The sequence below is a fragment of the Giraffa tippelskirchi genome, chromosome 4 (genome assembly GCF_054371585.1).
Source record: "Giraffa tippelskirchi isolate mGirTip1 chromosome 4, T2T-mGirTip1v1.2.pri, whole genome shotgun sequence".
NCBI lineage: Eukaryota > Metazoa > Chordata > Mammalia > Artiodactyla > Giraffidae > Giraffa > Giraffa tippelskirchi.
In genome coordinates this window covers 108941294-108962675 of record NC_137278.1, presented here as the reverse complement: position 1 = coordinate 108962675, position 21382 = coordinate 108941294, and the positions used below count along the sequence as shown (strand labels likewise).

The window sequence follows — 21382 nt, the reverse complement described above, 5'->3', positions numbered from 1 at the left end:
GATGGACCTGAGTTTGGGCAAGCTCTGGGAGTTGGTGATGGACAGGGAGGCCTGGCGTGCTGCAGTCCATGGAGTGGCAAAGAGTTGGATGCGACCGACTGACTGAACTGACTGAAGTCGCTTCAGTCATGTCCGACTCTGTCCTACGCTATGGACTGTAGCCTGCCAGGCTCCTCTGTCCATGGGATTTTTCAGGCAGGAACACTGGAGTGCCCTTCACCAGGAGATCTTCCCGACCCGGGGATTGAACCCACATCTCCTGTGTACTGGCAGACAGGCTCTTTACCACTAGTGCCAACTGGGAAGCCCATCTCCTGAGGTATACATGTTAATAAACTTCTGCTTGTTTTTCTCCTGTTAATGTCTTTTAATACAGGAGGTCTCAGCCAAGAACGCTCAGAAAGTTAGAGGAAAGATTATTTTTTCTTCTCTACAGTTAGAAATAGGACATGGATCTCACCTGTTTAAGAGCAAGGTGCTGGCAGGGCAGATTACTTTCTGGAACTCAAGAGGGGGCATCCTTTGCCTTGTCTTTTCCAGTTTCTCGAGTCCGCTTTCCTTCACTCTTGGCTCCCTTTCTGCTTTTTCAGAGCTGACAAGGTGAAGCAGGGTCCTTTGCCATGCTGCCAGTTCTCTGGTTCTCGTTTCCAGAGCCGCAGCTCCCTCTTTGTCTCCTCTCTCTTACGTTTTGAAGGACGCTTGTGATTAAAATGGGCCCACCTGGATATAATTCACAGCCCACCCCCTATTTGAAGGCTAGCTGATTAGTGATTTATTCCTTCTGCCCCTCTGCCATGTAACGTAACATTCACAGAGCAGTGCACTGTGGGAAGAGACGTCCAACTAGATTGCCAGGTAGGCTGCAATCAGTAGTCATTTTACCGCTCCATTCAGTCAAAAGTGACTGTTCTCCCAATTCTCAGGATTAGGAGGTAGACCTCTTTGGGGAGCATTGTTCTGCCTATCCCATTGTGAACTCATCCTGAAGAGTTAATTAGGACCAAGAGTTTATAAAGAAGTAGGTCCTGATACAAGATGGGTTCCATAACAGTAATCGACCAGGTCGTTTCACTGACAAGACAATCAGGCCCCTTCTCCTCTATACCTGATCCATTGCTACATACCCTCAGGATCCTTCTCCACACAGCATAATAGGTAATCACCAGTACAGTCAATCACACTTGGCAAGCAAACTGAAATCTGTTTTCCATACTAAAACTGAACAAATGTAGTGGAAAGAGACTTTCTCTCGGGGCCTTTTTTGGTATAACTTGCTGATCCGATGTTTTTAAATTGGCAGACAGAAGGAGTCCCAGCAGGCCTAAATAAAGAGATCATAATATGACAGTAAAATAAATGGAATAATTTATTCAATCCTTGACGGAAGTCTCTTTCGATGATACTTTGTAGAGCACCCAAATAGTAACTAAAAAAGTCTGCATTTATTACCAGCCCTGCCCACACAATGCAAAGCCTTCTCCTGAGATTTTTTTGATAGGGAATTTTTTTTTTCCCTAAGAGGATATTTTGCTTAAATATTTGACTGTATGCTTTTATGTAGGTATTTGAAAGCTTTTATTATTTCTAAAATAGAACATTATGATCTTTTACAAGCAATCCATAATTGTGGTGGTGAATTTTGGAAAAACAAAGAAGAAACAAAAAAGAAAAATCACACAGAATTTGTCAGAAGTACAGTTTGGTTCTCATTCTGCCAGATATGTTTACATTCATTTATTCATTCAACACATTTTTATTGAGCCTTTGTGCCACGCACTATTCTAGGCTTTGTTGTTCTTCAGTTTCTAGTTCAGTTTAGTTCAGTTCAGTTCAGTCATGTCCGACTCTTTGCTACCCCATGAACCGCAGTACGCCAGGCCTCCCTGTCCATCACCAACTCCTGGAGTCCACCCAAACTCATGTCCATTGAGTCAGTGATGCCATCCAGCCATCTCATCCTCTGTCATCCCCTTCTCCTCCTGCCCTCAATCTTTCCCAGCATCAGGGTCTTTTCCAATGAGTCAGCTCTTTGCGTCAGGTGGCCAAAGTATTGGAGTTTCAGCTTCAGCATCAGTCCTTCCACTGAATATTCAGGACTGATTTCCCTTAGGATGGACTGGTTGGATCTCCTTGCAGTCCAAGGGACTCTCAAGAGACTTCTCCAGCACCACAACTGAAAGCATCAGTTCTTCGGTGTTCAGCCTTCTTTACGATCCAACTCTCACATCCATACATGACTACTAGAAAAACCATAGCTTTGTCTATATGGACCTTTAAGTGTATGTTATGGAAAAAAAAAACAACAGACAAAAATCTATTCCCTCAATGAGCTCAGTTATGTACAGGAAAAAAAAATAACACCAAAAATGATACTATATTTTTCAAATTGTTTGTAACTCGCTTTTTTGATATGCTAGTTTTTTTCTTTAAACTATTCCTCTAATTTTGTCAGGCTTTTGTAGTTTTCCCAACAGTCTTGATCACCCTGAGAGACAGGATGATCATGGATTGCTACATAATTGGCAGTTCAGTCCTTCAGTCTTGACTCCTCTTTCTAAGATGTGATGCTATGTGATCAGGAAGAAACCTCCCACAAAGAGAATTCTGTGAAATCTTACACCACAAAAGATGACCTAGGGAATTGAAGAGAACTCCATTCTATCTGCTTCCAGTTATCTATTGCTGCATTATGTGTCTTCCTAAAGCTTAGCAGCTTAAGAGGACAGCAATCATTGTATTATTATTAACTCTCACAATTCTCAAGATTTACTCAACTCAAGGGGCAAATTCCCTCTTGGAGCTTGTTTTTCATGCAGCCTGACAATTTTGGATACTGGAGTCACCTTCTATGTTTCTTCATTTACATGGCCCATTGCTTATGGCTGTTGGCTAGGATGTCAGCCAAAGCTGTGGTCTGGAGCACCCACACATAGCCTCTCTGTGTGGCCTGCCTTCTTTGAACAAGGTGGTTGGAACAGTAATGGAAGCTGTAGCATAGCCTTTTATGAGTTAGCCTCACAAATCACATAGGGTCACTTCCCCCATAGTTACAGGCCCCTCACATTCAAGAAGAAACAGAGATGCCATTTTTTAACAGGAGGAGTATCAACATCACATTGTAAGGGGTGGGTTGTGGTGAGCATCTTTGGAGAATGCAATCTGCCACAGGTCTCAAGCGTCTTACACCATTCACCCATATGATTAAAATCAGGGAGAGCAAACTTCCAGGATCACTGTAAGTTTAAGAAGAAAAGCTCTTATCACTATCAAGACTCTCTAAAAAATGCAACACAAAGATTCATTTTAGTAAAAAAAAATTCCAATAATTGAATAACCAACTAGTCTACCATTCCCTATATTTATCTTATGGATCCACACTTAAGAGTATTGCTACTTATGTGCTAAATTGCTTCAGTCATGACTGAATCTTTGCGACCCTATGGACTGTAGCCTGCCAGGCTCCATAGGATTTTCCTGGAAAGAAAAAAAGTGGATTGCCATTTCCTTCTCCATTAGAGTATTAATTGATGATAAAATAACATGATCAGATTTTTTTTGTCTTTAATTTGCAAAACTTACCTTAAGAAAGTGGCACATAGAGAAATAATCTTTTCTATGTATGAAGCATGGGAAGAACCATGAGCTAAATTCGTCATCCATGGCTAATTAAAATTATAAAGTAAGTTAATTTAAGAAAGCTGTTAAACGGGTTCCAGACATCTTTGGGATCTCCATGTACATCACTGTGAAAGATAAACACGTTAAATCAATCAGATTACTCTTACCTAAAAAGCCAGGTAAGAATTTAGAGAAATAATTAATACTTGGTAAAACAACCATTTACAATAGCCCAAGACATGAAATGTCTACTAACAGAGGAAAAGATAAAGATGATGTGGTGCATGCTAAGTCACTTCAGTCGTGTCCGACTCTTTGTGACCCTATGGACCACAGCCCACCAGGCTCCTTTGTCCATGGGATTCTCCTGGCAAGAATACTGGAGAGGGTTGCCGTGCCCTCCTCCAGGGGATCTTTCCAACCCAGGGATTGAAAACCTGCATCTCTTAAGTCTCCTGAATTGGCAGGCAGGCTCTTTACCACTAGTGCCACCTGGGAAGCCCGTATATATATATATATATATGGAATATATATAAAATGGAATTTTACTTAGCCATTCAGTTCAGTTCAGTTGCTCAGTCATGTCTGACTCTTTGCGACCCCATGGACTGCAGCACAAAAGAATAAAATATTGCCATTTGCAGCCACATGGATGGACCTAGAAATTAGCATACTAAGTGAAGTAAGGCAGAAAGAGAAAGAAAATATGATACCACTTACATGTGGAATCTAAAAAAAAGACACAAAACAGAAATAGACCCAGAGACAGAGAAAACAAACTTACTATTACCAAAGAGGAAGGGGGAGAGGGATAAATTAGGAGGTTGGGGTTAACAGATACACATTAGTAGATACAAAACAGATTATCAACAAGGGCCTGATATATAGCACAGGGAACTCTACTCAGTATTTTGTAATAATCTATACGAGAAAAGAATCTGAAAAAGAATATATATGTGTATAACTGAATCACTGTGCTACACACCTGAAACTAACATGACATTGTAAATCAACTATACTTCAATATATACAGAACGGAAAAAATAAAGAAAAATACTTGCTAAAATGAATCAACATTTTACCCTTTTATTTCAATTCTTAATGAACACCTATGATATATCTGGTTCAAATACTATGCATTCATGTCATCTAGCTGTTTAGGAAATAAAGTAATATTAAAATAATTGATACTCTATCAGTTTAACAGTACAAATAAAATCCTATTATAGTAAATACCATAATGAAGAAATATACTCTAGAGCAGGTATTTATACTATAATACTATAGTAGACTATCAACTACATCACTGCACTATTGATCTAATCTCAACACACTTTTCCTGTTGTTTAGCCAAAAGAGTTACTTTACTGGTTCATAATCGTTTCCTGTGGAGGGAAGAATCAAGCTGGATGGCAGCTGAATGCCACTCATTTCTTTTGTCCGGATGTCAAGAAGCACTGACTTCTTGCCATGTTGTATGAATTCTCAAATCCTCACTCTAAAAGTCAGCATAAAGAAGGAAACATGCTTTCTTTCTGAGTTCAGTCCTTTTTCCCTATTAACTCACCACAGTGAATTTTTTTTTTATGATTTTATTTATTTATTTATGGCTGTACTGGATCTTTGCTCACAAGTTTCAGCTCCCAGGTTCTAGAACACAGGCTCAATAGTTGCAGAGCACCGACTTAGTTGCTCCATGGCATGTAGCATGTTTCCAGATCAGGGATTACATCTGTGTTCCCTGCATCGGCAGGCAGGTTCTTTACCACTGAGCCACCAGGGAAGCCCCATAATGAATATTAATTGTTTCTTTCAAATGTGTTTCTAATCATGAGTTCGTTAAAACTGAAGTTCTTGTTTTAAATTTTTTTTATTCTCTAGAGCTCATTAGAACGCAGGTTAACTCCTGTGATCCCTAAGAACATTCTGCATTAATTAGTTGACAAAATCAACCTAAGAAATCTGAGATTTTGTGCATGGTGTGCTCAACTTTATGAACTTAATGGGCCGTTTAATTTAACAAGGGGGAGAAACAGATGAGAACAAACTATCGCAAACTAGCAGTTTCGTCCTCTACTGTTTTTGGTTCAGAGGTTTGGGTTTAGTTTGGGTCTGGTCTCGCTGGTGAAAGGACACACGTATCAGGAGCTTGTTCCCTAACACTGCCCTGACAAAAAGATACCCAGGCCAAAACCCTATGTTCCTGGAATCACAGCCTTTTCTCCCCATCACTAAAGACAGTTTAGGAAACTCACACCACCCAGGTTTGTTTCCAGGAAACTCCATTTTCTTTGTTGAATCATACACTTACACAGGGAGAGGAAATGATGAAAAAGTTTTCTTCCTGTTCTCAGAATAGACTGATTGCTTCTATGGGTCCATGTGTGGGGATTGGAATCCCCTGTGGGCTTTCTAGGGTCTTTAGTGAATAGTTATGTCTTTGTCTTTTATTATTTGGAATTTCAAATGATATAGAAGAAGAGCTCATGAAGCTTGAATTTTTGCCTTTATGTCTGATATTGTAACTACCATAGTGACCAGCTGTTTTCCTTCAGATACTACAAATGTATAAACTACATGATAATCATATATTAACTACTTTTTTTTTTAAGTCCTATACATCTGCTTAGGCCTTCTTAGGTCACAGAAGCATAATGGTTTAACGAGACAAAAGTCATCGTTTCTTCTGATGATATAAAATAGGGGAGAAGAAAGAATATTAGTTAGATTGATTCATTCCCAGTTTTCCAAATCTGTCGTAAGTATCAAGGTTTCACTTCATAGGCATTCAATACTTATATCTGGGAAATCAATTTCTAAAACCCGAGTAAATCAGCCTTTTCATGATGGGCCTTACTCTGGTTTGACTTCATATTTTTCCCATATTTTGTTCCTTCACTCTGCCAACACTCATGAAGTACCTAATATATTCCAAGCCTCGTGCATTAGGCTGGGAGCTCAAGACAAGTGAAACAAACAAAACAAAATTCCTGGTCCTGAGAGAGTTTAAAATTTAGCAGGGAAACAGACAATAACCAGTCACAAAACAATGTGTTTATACAGGATGCACTTAAAGAACGGTTTTATGCAACAAACATTCCAGACACAGTGGAAGGTGGTAGGAATAGAGTAGATAACAACAACAGAGACACAAACTCTGTCTTTATGAACTTTAGTCATGGAGGTAGGCCTGAATCAGATGTAATACAGATACAAGTCGAATATTAAATAATTTAGAACACTTTCAACTCTAAGTAGCCAAAAACCCAACTCACATTGGCGTAAGCAAAACAAGGGTGTTTACTGATTCATGTAATATAAAAACTAAAAGCTAGTTGAGGTGGGGATTGGTATAGGGGCTCAAACAATAACACTGGGACCTGGTACCTCCCCTTATTTCAGCCCTGCTTTTACCTGTGTTTAGTTTCATCCTCATACTGAAATCCACTAGTAAAAGAAGAGCGTTTCTCTTCCTCCAACAAATACCCTGAGCGTGAAGCTCACTGGCCACCGTCCCTGGGCGGCTCTTGGTCCCGGCGTGCGGGCGCCCTCGGGGGCGGGGCCCGCAAACCACGTGAGGCCTTAGATGCGGGGCTGGCCCGGTTCCCGGAGACGCCTGCGCAGTGAGAGGGGCAGGCGGGTCAGGGCCCCGAGGGAAGTGGGGCTGCGTTAACCCCGGGGCCAAAGCCCACTAGCCACGCTCCACGGCAGTGTCCAGTCCAGTCCAGTCTCCATGTGCTGTCCTACTCCTGGGGACAATCACAGCAGCCAAAATTCCACCAAGAGCAATTTCCATCCTTACTGGCCCCTCTCAAAGCTTGCCCAGTGTGATTCGATTCACAGTCCTGACGCACACCCTGACGACCCCTTTTCCCTTTCCTCTCCCTGTCTCTCATATCCAACCTTACCCCACTGCCTCTCTGCAGCCCTGCTACCCAGCTCCTACCCCAAGTCCTCTCAACCCTAACTCATGCCCCTGCAGCCCATCCCTCAGTTTTCCAGCCTCAGCTCCCTTTGTCTGGATCCACTTTCCCATCGCCTCTAGTACTTTCCACCCCCAGCGTAGATCTTCCAGGCTTACCTGTTTCTCAAGTTTTCTCTCCACTGATCACCCTAATCTGCATAATAAAGGTCAGGATACCATTACAAAGTGGGGGATGGGTGGGAGGGATGAACCCATTAGTTATGAAAGATTGGACTATTTTCATCTGAAGAAGCGAAGACTATGAACACTTTTAATGTCCTTTCTTCTGTCTCTGTCATCCAAATAGTCACATTCCACAGTACACAATTTCAAACTGTGACAAGAATCTGAAAAGCAGGTAGAAGACACAGTGGCGGACTTATGGATTAAGATCTAAAGAATGAACAAGAATGAACTAAGTGAACGAGTTCAGCAGGTGAGACAGTGTTCTGAAAAGGAGACACATCATTGGACAGGATAAGCCTGGGGAAGGTAGAACTGCAAAGCAGCAAGAGTGTTCAGAATGAGGGAGCAGGACATGGGATGAGGCCAAGGGCTCCATCCAGGTGATCCCCAAACAGTGGACAGCACAGGAACAACACCAGTGACCCAACAGGAGAGTCTGGCCCAAAAGGTCTGCAGAGCCTCAGGTAGACAAAGGAGAGTACTTTTAATAGTGTTGCTAAGCCCCAGGCTTGGAAGAAAGAAATCCTTTTTTGAATACTCTGTGCCTGGGTTGCTACGCTATAGCGATCTGGGTTATGTAAGTGCTCTGAGAAGAAAGAAATGAAAAGTGCCTTCAGCTCAGTGTCTCTTGGCTGAACTTGTTAGTCATCTTTCTGTGATACGCTAAGTCAGAAAGGGAATCACTGCCAAGATCATTTTGCTGTTATGATTAGTTCAAGTTTCTAATCTTTCTCTGCACTGCTTTTGGAGAGAAATTTAATGCTAATAGGGGATAAAAAGTTAACTTGTTTACTTGCTGAAGAGTACAGGGGGCAAAAAACCTGGTTTATTTGCCCAAGTGTTTACAGATATGGATGGGTTTAAATCTATCATCTTGCAATTTGTTTTCTAGTTGACTTATCTATTCTTTGTTCCTTTTTAAAAAAATATTTTTCTACTTTCTTTGGGTTGAGTGTTTTTATGGTTCTATTTTATTTCCTTTGGTAGACTGTTAAGGTTATTTCCTTTTGGTGCTTTAGGGTTTACAGTATATGTCTATTACAGTCAACTTTCAAGAAATAATGCACCACTTCAAACAGAGTATAAAAACCTTACAATAGGACACTTCCTTTTCCCACCTCTGTGTATGCTGTTGTCGTACATGTTACTTCTACTTACATTATAAGCCCTGTAATACATCATATCCATTGCACTATTTTCTTGTTAAGCAACTGATGATCTTTTAGACAGATTTTCAAAATAAGGAAAAAATGGTCTTTTCTACTTACCTATATACTGTTTCTAGAGCTCTTCATTCCTTTAAGTAGCTCCAGATTTCCTTCTAGTATCATTTTCCTTCTGCTTGAAGAAGTTTTTTTAACATTTTTTTCGGTTCAAGTCTGCTGTGATGAATTCTTTCAGCTTTTATATCCCTGAAAGTAACTTTATTTAACCTTCCTTTCTGAAAGATTTTTTGTTTGTTTGTTTTTGAATTCCAGCTTGGCAGATGTTTTTTTTCTTTCAGTGCTTTAAAGATGTTGATCCACTGTCTTATGGCTTGCATTGCTTTCCACAAGAGATCTGTGATCATTCTTCCTTTTGTTTCCCCTCTGCATAGATTGTGATGTTTCTCCTCTGACTGCTTTTAAGATGTTTTTCATTATCATTAATTTTAAATAATTTGATTATGATATGCCTTGGTATAGTTTTCATGTTTCTTAGAGTTTGTTGAATTTCTTGGATTTATGGATTCATAGTTTTCATGAAATTTGGAAAATTTCTGGTCAGTATTTTAAAATCTTCTTCCTGCCCTTTTCTTTCAGGGACTCTCAGTAATGTATTTGATCACTCAAGGTTGTCCTGAAGCTCACCAACGATCTACTAATTTTTTTCCTCTCACTCTTGCTTTGGTCAGTATTCAACTGAAGATTTCAGGAGGAGCATCTGCAGTTCCCTAGACTTTTCTTCCTGTGTAGTTTTCTCTTATCTGCTGTTCTACTAGGAAAGTCCTAGGCATCTTGGTCTCCCTGGACTCTCAACTCCAACTCCATTACTCAATGAGATAAGCAGGCCCTTCCTGGGGTCCCTCCTCTTCCTTTCACCTAGACATTCTCTCTCCGTGCTAAGCTGGAACAGTTGTAGGGATCATTTTATTGGTTTTCCACTTCTCAGGATGACTGTCCTGAGCTGCCTAATGTCCAATGTCTGAAAACCATTCTTTCATACATTTTGCCCAGTTTTTCCTTTTTTTTTTTTTTTTCAGGGAAGAGGATAGATAAATCTGGTCCCTGTTCCATGTTGTAAGCTGAAAGCAGAAGTTTTAAACTGTGTGAAACTGGTGATTCTCAAACTTTTGTATGCAGGCGTTAACTGGTAGGCTTATTAAAACACAGGGCACAGTGGTAAAGAATCTGTATGCCAGTGCAGGAGACATAAGAGAAATGGGTTTGCTCCTTGGTGGGGAAGATCCCCTGGAGAAAGGAATGGCAACCCACTCCAGTATTCTTGCCTGGAGAATTCCTATGACAGAGGAGCCTGGCGGGCTACAGTCCATTAGGGTCACAAAGAGTCAGACATGACTGAGCAACTGAGCACATTAAAACACAGATTGTTAGACCCTCCCCTAGAGCTTCTAGGTCAGTAGGTATGGGACCTGAGAATTCTCATCTCTAACAAATTCTCCAATAATCCTGAAACCTCTGGTTCAGGGATCACACTTTGAGAACAGCTGTATTATATTATTCAACTAAATCTCAGATGATGTTCATCTACAAATCAGCAATATGGTGTAAATCACATTGATAATCAAGACAAAACCTGTCAGTCACAGAAATGCAATCAAGGTCCTTATATAATGTCTTCCAGTGAATTCAATGGAAGACATGTACAAGAATTACAAACCTGTTTGTGCCCTTTTGTCTGGTAAATCCAGTAATAAACTCCATAGAAACCGTGTAGGTGAATCTTTCCCAAGTGATATTTCTTAGACTATTAGTACTCAGGTGGTACAGTGGTAAAGAATCTGCCTGCCAATTCAGGAGTCAAAAGACAGGGGTTTGATCCCTGGGTTAGGAAGATTCCCTGGAGAAGAAAATGGCAACCCACTCTGGTATTCTTGCCTGGGAAATCTCATGGACTACAGTCTACGGTGTTGCAAGGAGTCAGACACGACTGAGCACACACACATTTGTCATTCATCATTTGAGTTGTTAACAGGTGCTGTGTAAAAGATTTTTATAGTCAAATAAGGTTGGGGACCTATAACATGTTCATGTATTTTATGAATCTTCCAAGGGGAAGATAAGAATAAGAAGTGTTTTCCAAACTGATTTGACCACAGAACCATTTATTTTGCAAAACATCTATTAGTAACTTGAGAAACTTTATTGCTCCTTGGAAGCTAGTTTGGGAAATACTGGAGCAGACCCTTGGCTTTTGTAAGTTTATTATTAATGCTAGCTATTTGTCAGAAGATATTTCATTGCTGTAATAATTTGCGGTCCTGCTGGAGTAAGTTTCCATTCCCAGGAAGTGAGTCACTCAGCTAATGAATGAACCCAACCCACTGCCCATAATCCATACCCTAATTTGCTTTGCTGCTCATCACTCAGTAGCTTTTGTAGTAATAAAAATTTGTTTGCTTTGTGAAAATGACCCTGAAAAAAAAGTCAACTATTGGTTTTGGTGGAAAAGAAAAAAAAAGGAGTTGGTAGTGTTGGAAGTGATATTAAAAAGGGCATCTTAGCAATGAAATAGTTTGGGGATAAATTTTAAAGGCCATCTCCTAAATTTGTCGGGGGCTTAGCTCTGTATGCAAATAAGCTCATCCTGTAACCTACTCGGAAACCAACAAGAATGATTCATGAATCGCTTTAATGAGAGACAAAACCTAGCAAGATAAAATGTTACACAAGCAATTGCTGACTGAAATATAACTCAAGAGAAAGCCAAAAAGCCTGGGCAGATGTTTCTGTGAAGCCACAGGAGGTGAAGACACTCATACCTAATGAAGTTGGCTTCTAGAATTTAAAGAGGAATTTTTTTTGTATATTATAATGTCAGTAAGGGAGATATGCGGAGAAGGCAATGGCACCCCACTCCAGTACTCTTGCCTGGGAAACCCCATGGATGGAGGAGCCTGGTAGGCTGCAGCCCATGGGGTCGCGAAGAGTCAGACACGACTGAGCAACTTCACTTTCACTTTTCACTTTCATGCACTGGAGAAGGAAATGGCAACCCACTCCAATATTCTTGCCTGGAGAATCCCAGAGACGAAGGAGCCTGGTGGTCTGCCGTCTATGGGATCGCACAGAGTCGGACACGACTGAAGCGACTTAGCAGCAGCAGCAGCAGCAGCAAGGGAGATATGACCTTAGCTGACTGTATCTCAAGGAAATGGAATATGTTTCATCCTATGCTAAAGACCTTACAGAAGCCTGAGAAATAAATTTCAAGCCTCAGGACATAAAGTTGTAGAGGGGAAAAAAAATGCTTCTAATCACAGTGATTCTTTTATAAGAACTTAAATTCATGCTCCTCTTACCCCTTTCATACTCTACTTAGGGCTTTTCTCCACTAACTTAGGGCTTCCCTCATAGCTCAGTTGGTAAATCATCTGCCTGCAATGCAGGAGACCTGGGTTCGATTCCTGTGTCGGGAAGATCCCCTGGAGAAGGAAATGGCAACCCACTCCAGTATTCTTGACTGGAGAATCCCATGCACAGAGGAGCCTGACAGGCTACAGTCCACGGGATCGCAGGAGTCGGACACGACTTAGCAACTAAACTACCACCACCACCATTAACTTAACCAGTGTTACCAGTATTTATTAAGGACCAGGCAGTATGATAGTTATAGGAGTTTGAAGTGTAAAGAAACCAGTGCCCTGCCCATAGGGACCTCAAGGGTGGAGGACATTTGAATTACTGCAGCCTGACTGATCCACCACAGTTGTGTTCCTACAGGGTCCCTCATTAAAATGTCAACTCCATAAGGGCAGATATTTGATCTGTCACTGTATTTGTGGAATATACGTTAATTGATTAAATGAATATCCCTTATAATAAAGCTTGAAAACAACTTAGGTATTTAAATATAGAGAATTGAGTCAAGCAAAGAGTTAACACAATGAAATACTAGGCAGTAATAAAAATAAGAAAGAATGTCAGAGGGGGAAAAACAAATAGGATAGAGTTATACAAAGAAGTTATCTAAAGTATCCTGAACTTTGCCTTGTCTAGGTTTATGCTTCAACTCTTCCCCACCCATATGTGTAGATGTCCTACCTCTTTAAGGCTCAGCTGTAGCACCACATCCCACCTCAGGTGGCCAGACTCCTGCATCCCTCCACCCTCAGAATTAACCTCCTAGAAGGCGCTGGTGATCCTTACCCATACACCTAGTGTTTTATCTTCAGTGTTAACAAGTAGATTTCGGACTGCTAGCAGCAGTGTGTCTTTGGTTGAGAACCTTCTCCAAACCTGGAGAACGCTGCTGTGTCCGCTTGCTTGGTGGGCCAGAATGCTGGAGAAGTAACTGCTCCCCATCTGGGCCCCTGTATTCCTGTATTGTAATGTGTCTCACATTGTGCTCTTTACTGTGAGGTTTTGTGACTGTCTTGGCTCTTGTAACCTGCAAAACTGTTTGAGAACAGAAACCTTTAAACACTGTATCTCCCAAAGGCTAACAAAGTATCTTGCATACAGAAAGTGTTTTTAAAAAACTAGATTAACTACATTAATCAAATTGAGTATTTTTAGAAGACAAGCACTGTAGATATCTAACACCTAAATAGTTCACAGCATTCTCTGTGGCATTTAATCAATGAAATTATTTAAGCAAGTTTTTATGAATCACAGTTATTGATTTTAAAATCTTATAATTATTGTCTCAAGTTCAAAGTTGGGCTTTGAGTTTTATATTGAATATATTTTAACATTTCCAGGTTGAAAAAACTCAGCATCCATTGAGGGAAATAGAGAGGATAAGATCTGAATTGAGTCTGTATTTTCTTTTTTTTTTGGCCATACCATATGGCTTGTGGGATCTTAATTCCCTAACCAGGGATCTAACCCTGAGCTCCCTGCAGTGGAAGCTCGGAGTCCTAACTACTGGACCACCAGGAGATTCTCTGTATTGCTTAACACAGCATTCAGAAACCCGCATGGTCCAACCTCTACTGCCTTTCTCAATTTTATCTTCCATACTCTTGCCACCATTCCTATGTATACAGCTGTGGGATCTTCATGCAAAAGACTTGTAGTTCATATTTATCTTTGCTTATTAACAACACTGTGTTGTTGTTAATGCACAGATAACAAAAATGCAGTGTTCTACCACAATGCAGTGTTCTTATAAAGTGATATGTTTTTATGAAGATATCACTTCATAAGAAAAATTATCATCTGAAAAATGGCAAGGAAAGATATGATACATGGCAATGAAAAATGGAAATGACAGTGTGATATGAGGACAAAAAAAAACTCCACATGATAATCCTTCTTGAGATCCCCCTTTTGCTTCCCTATCATGATTATATCGTCTTTGAGTCTTTATTAACAAATGTTCAAGATCTAGGAATTTGATAACATGACCTAAATTTGAATAATGATTTACATGCCTTTCAAAGTTATTTCCCAGGTCTAATTCAGTGGCCAGTATCCTGAAGACGCATATCTATAGGACACAAAAAGGATACCACCTCTATGTCACATAGAATCAAAAGAACATAAACAATAAGCATCATGCTTTTAAGAAAAAACACAAGAAATACTCATTCTTGGTAGAAATATCAGCCAATACAGAGAAATGAAAAGGCAGTAAAAACACAGCAATATTTCTGATCAAAGCAAAATACTACCAAAATTTTAGTGCATACCGCTTCAGACTTTGTATGGCATTTTTAACATAGCTATTTAAAGGGCTTATGGTATGTGTATGCTTTTTTCTCCTCTTTTTGCACTCAGTCATGTAACACACCAAGCTAGGCACTACACACAGGCTCAGTCGACACTCACTCAAGTTCTAACACAGCCTTCCATCCTCCAGAGACTAGTAGCAGTAGTAGTGCTAGTCACTCAGTCGTGTCTGACTATTTGTGAACCCGTGGACTGTAGCCCGCCAGGCTCCTCTGTCCATGGGATTCTCCAGGCAAGCATACTGGAATGGGCAGCCATTCCCTTCTCCAGAGGATCCCTACCCAAGGATCAAACCTGAGTTTCCCACATTGCAGGCAGATTCTTTACCACTGTACCACCTGAGAAGCCCAAAGGCTAGAAAGCCAAACACTCCCAAGACTCCCTTGCAGCCTGGCTTCCACAAATAACTGAGTTGCCACCAAGCCCAGATGGCAGATACATTCCCTGAGCCAGATTTGGAAGGCAAGTGAGTGACATGAGGTGATGATCCTGATCAGGGATGGTGGATCCACTGGCAGCTGAGACAGAAGGCTTACTCTCAGTCTCTAGGATAATAGCCATTGAGAGGCGAGCATGGGCAGACACGGCCTCTCTTTCACCCTGTGCTGTACTGGGCTCAGCTATCATTCTGGGCTCTATAGCCACACTTGCAACCCTGCTCCTCTCAGAAATTCTGTTGTCTGCAACTAAGAACCCTAATGAATACCTGTGAACTCCTTTTCATGTCAAAAAAATACAAGTCAAGAAATACTATATAATCGCCACTAGTAGAATCAGAGAATTCTAGATCTCAGTGGGAACCGAGCAATCAATTAGGCTTAGGAAAATATGCTCAAAGAAGTTAAATAACTCACTCGTTTCCCCCAGATGGAGAGCGGTGGAGGCAAGACCACATGTAAATCTCCTTATCCCCACTCCATATAAGGAATTTACTCCATGCTTGCGTCCCAGTGAGAAGATGGACAAAAATGGCAGTGCTCCAAGGTAAACTTCAGTGTTTTGTGTTGCATAACACACTCATCCATCATCTGGGAGGCTTTAGCCCAAGAAAGAGCCACAGTGTGATGTCTTTTTAATGTGTTGCCTCTTCTTTCTATCCACCTCCATTTCAACCCCACCCCCATCCCCCAGCACAGGCCCATGCCCAGACCTGCTCCCTGGGTGAAGACCTGCTGACTTAGTCATGGTGCCATGACCAAACACAGTAGCCTTCACTCCAGTTGGCCATGGGGTGGAGCATCTCCTCAGGCTACAGAGCTGTCTGTTTGGTTTGTATGAATGAAGACTTGCTCCCAGGGAGCTAGCGGTCTGTAACACTGTCAAAGAGGGATACTTCTTTTCGCTCTTCTCTTATGACAGCAAAGAATCATCATCGAAAGGCTCCATTTGGTAATGGAAAGAGCTTCGGATCCAGACTGGATTTGAATCCCAGCTCTGCCACTTACTAGCTATGTGACTGTGGGAAAACTTATTCAATTTCCACACGTCTCTCACTTTACTTAATTATAAAGTGGAAAGAAAGATAATGGCTTTTACAAGGCTGTTGTTTGGACCAGAAGAAATATTTCTGTAATGTTTGACATGTAAGGGACATTCTCAGATGGCTCAGTGGTGAAGAATCCACCTGCCAATGCAGGAGACTCGAGTCTGATCCCTGGGTTGGGAAGATCCCCTGGAGGAGGAAATGGCAAACCATTCCAGTATCTTTGCCTGAAAAATCCCAGGGACAGAGGTGCTTGGCGGGGTCACAAAGAGTCGGACACGAATGAGTGACTGAGCACACACAATAAATAGTTATTTTTACTGGGTTGCAATATATGCTGTTAACCTGAAGACCAGCCAATGGAGTTTACATTGGCCCTTCCCCATTTATGATTTTATAGCTGAATTTGAACAGAAGAGTAAGATCACTCCAGGGTAGCGCACTGCCATTTTACAAAGGATTTAGATGGTTCCTTGAATCCATATAAACATACATATCTGAGCTCATACCCAGCCATTAACAGGTCAGTGGAGTTTGTTTCTGCTTCAGCCCTACAAGTCTTCCACTAAGTGAACATAGTGACAAATCAAAGCTTAGGTCTTTGAATATATGACATTATTTAAGAATTAAGAATGGAAATTAGGTATTCCCACAATCTTTGGAATGGTGTGAGTCAATAATATTTAAAGTAAAAGCTAAGTCAGCTTTCCTTATAGACACATAAATATAGAATATATAAGAGTTGGGGTGTGTTTAGGTATTAACCTTTTTTCTATAGCTCAACATTTTTCTTACGAGGTGAGAGCTGCAGGAACATGACAATTTTTATTTTGTTTTGCAAGAAAAGGTTCATTTTACAAATGACATTTAATCCCATATGTGAGGATTACACAAAAGTCCTGCCAGGCATATGCTGAAAGTGCCAGTCTATTATAGCATTGTGCATTGTTTCCAAAATCCTTTTAACTTTCCTTACATCATTTCCCAGAGAAACATTACATATATACATATATATGATGTTTTAACTGGAAATTTTTATCAGGCTTTCTGTGAAGCTTTGTTCAATGATAAAAATACATATGGAAATCTTGTTTAATGATATTTGAAATGAAATATATACCCAAATGCTGATTCTTAAATCCCAAACTAGACTAAATTTCTACTTAGTCTTTTTCTGAACAAAAGGGAAAAAATCAAAATACTTTGATAAGCACTACTGCAGATTCTAAAATTTTTTCTTGAAATTTACTGGAAAAATATACAGTTACTTTTATACAATCTGTAGCAAGAGAAAAATTTATATGAAAGTTAGAATATATATATGTATATACACACTATTTTCCTGAAATTGTCTAGTGTTTCTTATCAAGCATGAGATAATTCCTTTGGGGAGAAAGAAATAAGTTTCCTAGTGGTTGTGGCTTTGAGAATTCATTCCCATTTCTCACCAAAACAGTCTCTTAAGACAGAAGTTAACATTTGTGTGAAACTTTAGAACTGTGACCTTTCTTAGAAAATTCCATTCTGTGAGTGTACACACAGTCACATATTCATTCAACATTGTCTCATAACCAAGAGGTCAAGTAGGGTAAGCACTGAAAGATGGTAACTGGTTTGGCAATCAGGGACTCTCTGTGACCACAGTGAGAGGCTCAGGGTCTCTCGAGAGGGTGTCGTCAAAGTTGCAACAAGGCTGAAGTCATTTCAAGCTTGACAGACTGTAGAATCTCCTTCCAAGCTCACTCATGTTTTTGTTGGCAAAAGGCTTCAGCTCCTTGGAGTCTGCTGGTTGCAGGCCTCTGTTCTGCACCAGGTAGGCCCTCCACAGGCTGCTTGAGCATCCCCCTGACACGGCTGCTGGCTTCCCCAGAGCAACGATCCATCCGACAGAGACGGAGATGCAGAGGGAGAGGATGGGAGTGGCAGGACATAGGAGAAAACCACCACGCCTTTTAGGATGTAGGCTGAGAATCATAGACTTTATGCTATTTTCTGGAAGTGAGTCACTAAAACCACCACACACTCAAGGAGAGGGGCATTAAATGCCACCTAATGAAAAAAATCAAAGAATTTGTGGACATAGTTTTAAACCACCATAATCAGTAGAGAGTCCTAACTGCAAGTTACAGAAATCCCATCTCAAAATGAAATCAATATCAGTGGGAATTCATTTTATTTGTTCTCCAAGTGAAAAGACCCTGCAGGTAGACAAACTTTGTGAGTCATTTGTTCAGAGCTCTGGCTCTATTGGTCTGGTTCTCCTTGTGTTGAATCATCCTCAGGCTGGTTTCCTACCAGCAAAATATGACTAGAAACTCTAGGCCCCATTATGTGCATAGAGCTTTCCAGGCTGAGGAGCACGGCTCCCTCTCAACATCCCAACAGAGTTCAGAGCCTCCCTCTGACTGGGTGGGCTGAGGTCGCGGGACTCGCGTGCAGACCGGGGCTTGGAGGCTTGGACTGGCTGCAGTGCTCCGCCCCAGTCAGGGCTGTGGAGGCAGCTCGCCCGCACCCGGCCCTCCAGACAGAAACCCGGGCCTCTGGGAAAGGAGGATGGATGAGAGTGAGACAGCCACCAAAACCTACTACAGGACTCAGGGAAGTTTCTGTCAGCTTTTAAAAATGTGGGGTAGAGAGCATTTTTGTAATTATTGGTAGAAAGGGAAGGAAGCAGTAGAAATAGAGAAACTGAAGAGTAAAGTAATATAAGAATGCCAAAAAATGAAAAGCACAGGCAGAATGGATTTTCTTGGTAAGGTGGGAGAAGCACCTGTTCCTCTGAGATTAGGGACAGCAAGTGTAAACATGGGGGAAAATATGGTCATTCGAGGCAAAGTGGAGGAAGGCTCAGGCAGTGCCAGCTGGTGACTGGGAATCAAAACGAGGGAGAAAGTGATGTCACCACCTGAAATAGGAGAACGGTATAATGGGGCATATAAGGGGTTAAGATAGTTGAAATGGACAGACTCAAAGGCTGAAATTAATGGTATTTTTCATACTAGAAGAGCTAGAAAAACTCTGCTGCAGTAAGAAAGTCTAAACAGAGGAGCCTGGTGAACTACAGTCCATGGAGTCACAGAGTCAGACCCAACTGAGCGCACACACACACAGACACACACACACACACACACGCAGCGCTAGAAAAGCAAGAATGCTCTTGTAGAAAAGAAAACCTAAATAATGCTGTAACAGAAGGTAATAGCACCGAAGGGAAATACTGTAGTATTCATTAAGGAAAAGGTTAAGAAATAACCAAATTAAAGAAAGTGGGAGTTTGAAGCAAGTTAAAAAAAAAAAGCAAATATGGTAAATATAAAAAATGGTATTTTAATCTAGCTTTCAGATTTTAAGCATATAAAACTTACTTTATTTAGTCTCTGCCGGACTGTGCCTCACAGAGTATTGGGGTAATTTTTGAGTATGGGTAATTTTTAATTCTTACCATGGCTTCTAAATCTTGGCAACAAAATGAGGTGGGAACATCTGCTTCTTTTTTATTATTAAGCATGTAGATAAGCAAAATGAGAGAACATATATTTTTTACTTTATTTAACAAATACTAAAAGATTCCTTTCCACCTAGCTGGCTTCTGGGGAGGAATCCTTGCCTTAAAATAAAATAAGGAAGCCTTATGTTTACATTCACACACTCATCTGGCTCAGAGTTTTAAGAAAAGGTAGCATGAAATAAAAAGAGTGAAAATATTTGAAAAATCTGACCTTGAAGCACAAGGTCATGAAGAAAGACAACTTTGGTTTCAACTTTCCTTAGGACAGCGACCTTGATAAAGGACTTTGATTCAAAATTGGTTAATGGGTTCCAGAGACTGAAGGAGCTGTTATACGAGTATAATGTGCTTTCTTGGGGAGAAGAAACACCCTGCTGGATACATTTAACCTTCAGTTTTGCCTCTTATAATAAGGCGGCAGGAGTCGAGCAGACTAGGACCATATGGAAATTAAGAAAGGCCTATTCTTCTCCGTGAGGGCACATTTCTCCCACTAGCTCTTTTCCAGGCTGACAATTTACTTTCTACTGGCAGTCTCTTAGTCATTTTGGAAAAGACTTCATACTTTCTTACTACCAAACCCTCCGTGGGCAACGTAAGATGAGTGATCAGCAAGGCCTGGTTTCTACTTCTTTCTCAAGGCAGAAGAGGACATCAAGACATCCTTGCTTCACATAACTGTCATCATTTACTGAGAGTTCACCAGGTGCCACATGCTATACTTGGCATTTTACATACATCATCTGAGGTAACTCTGCCAACAATGCTACAAGGTGTGTCCTATCGTCATTTGACAGGTAAAGAAACAGATACAGAGAAGACAAGTATTCGGTCAAGCTCACAGGGTTAGTAGGTGTCAGAGCTGAATGTTGAAACCACATCTGTTTCTGAAGCTCACACTCTTTCCTTTGTGCCACTCTGTCTAAATAAATGGAAAGAATTTCCCAACATTTATATTGGAAAGAGTCAACAGTTTAAGGAAATGTTTAAGAGAAATAAAATATCTTTTAAAGGTGGATAGATTACAAATATAGATTAAAAATCGAATGTTGCACTTTATCCCCAAACTCACTGTAAAATACACTCAGACAAATACATAGACAGGTAGCAGAAATACTTTAAGGTCAGAAGCAAAGTTAAAGTCACTCAGTCATGTCCAACTCTTTGCGACCCCATGGATGATACAGTCCATGGAGTTCTCCAGGCCAGAATACTGGAGTGGGTAGCCTTTCCCTTCTCCAGGGGAGCTTCCCAACATCGAGCCCAGGTCTCCTGCATTGCGGGTGGATTCTTTACCAGCTGAGCTATCAGAGAAGCCCCCAACTTCAAATGCTAGGAGGTAACTGACAAGTTTAGGGATGACATGAGCATATCAGAAAGCAAACAGCTCAGGCCTGGAGGTAACAAAAAGAACCCAAGGTAACTGAGAAAGGACAACAATTTACTGAAAACCAGTGCGGCATCAAAATTCACTGATGGCTTCATTCAGTTAGCAACATGACATAAACCAATGCAAGAAAAAATAAATACAGTAAGCAGCAGAGCTAAAGGGAATACAGAATCTGAGAAACAGATTTTTCACGTTGGCCCCAGGAGTCAAGTCACTGTTACATTAGATGATGTCATGAAAATACGGGCTGACCGTATTTAGCAACACTCACAGCAGGCAGGAATACTTCCAGACTCCCAAGACAATATCAGGAGATGTCAATCACCACTATGTGTTT

At 40.8% G+C, this 21382-nt stretch overlaps 1 long non-coding RNA gene across 1 annotated transcript; it reads right to left on the bottom strand.

Annotated features, from left to right (window-relative positions):
- Nucleotides 1-1721: 1721 nt before the first annotated feature.
- Nucleotides 1722-7176, bottom strand: LOC145503737 (uncharacterized). The gene is made up of 3 exons (XR_014051716.1): nt 7033-7176; nt 3580-3743; nt 1722-3233 (listed from the first exon to the last, which is right to left on the bottom strand). It is a non-coding gene; the product is annotated as an uncharacterized LOC145503737 (long non-coding RNA).
- Between the last annotated feature and the right edge of the window lie 14206 nt (nt 7177-21382).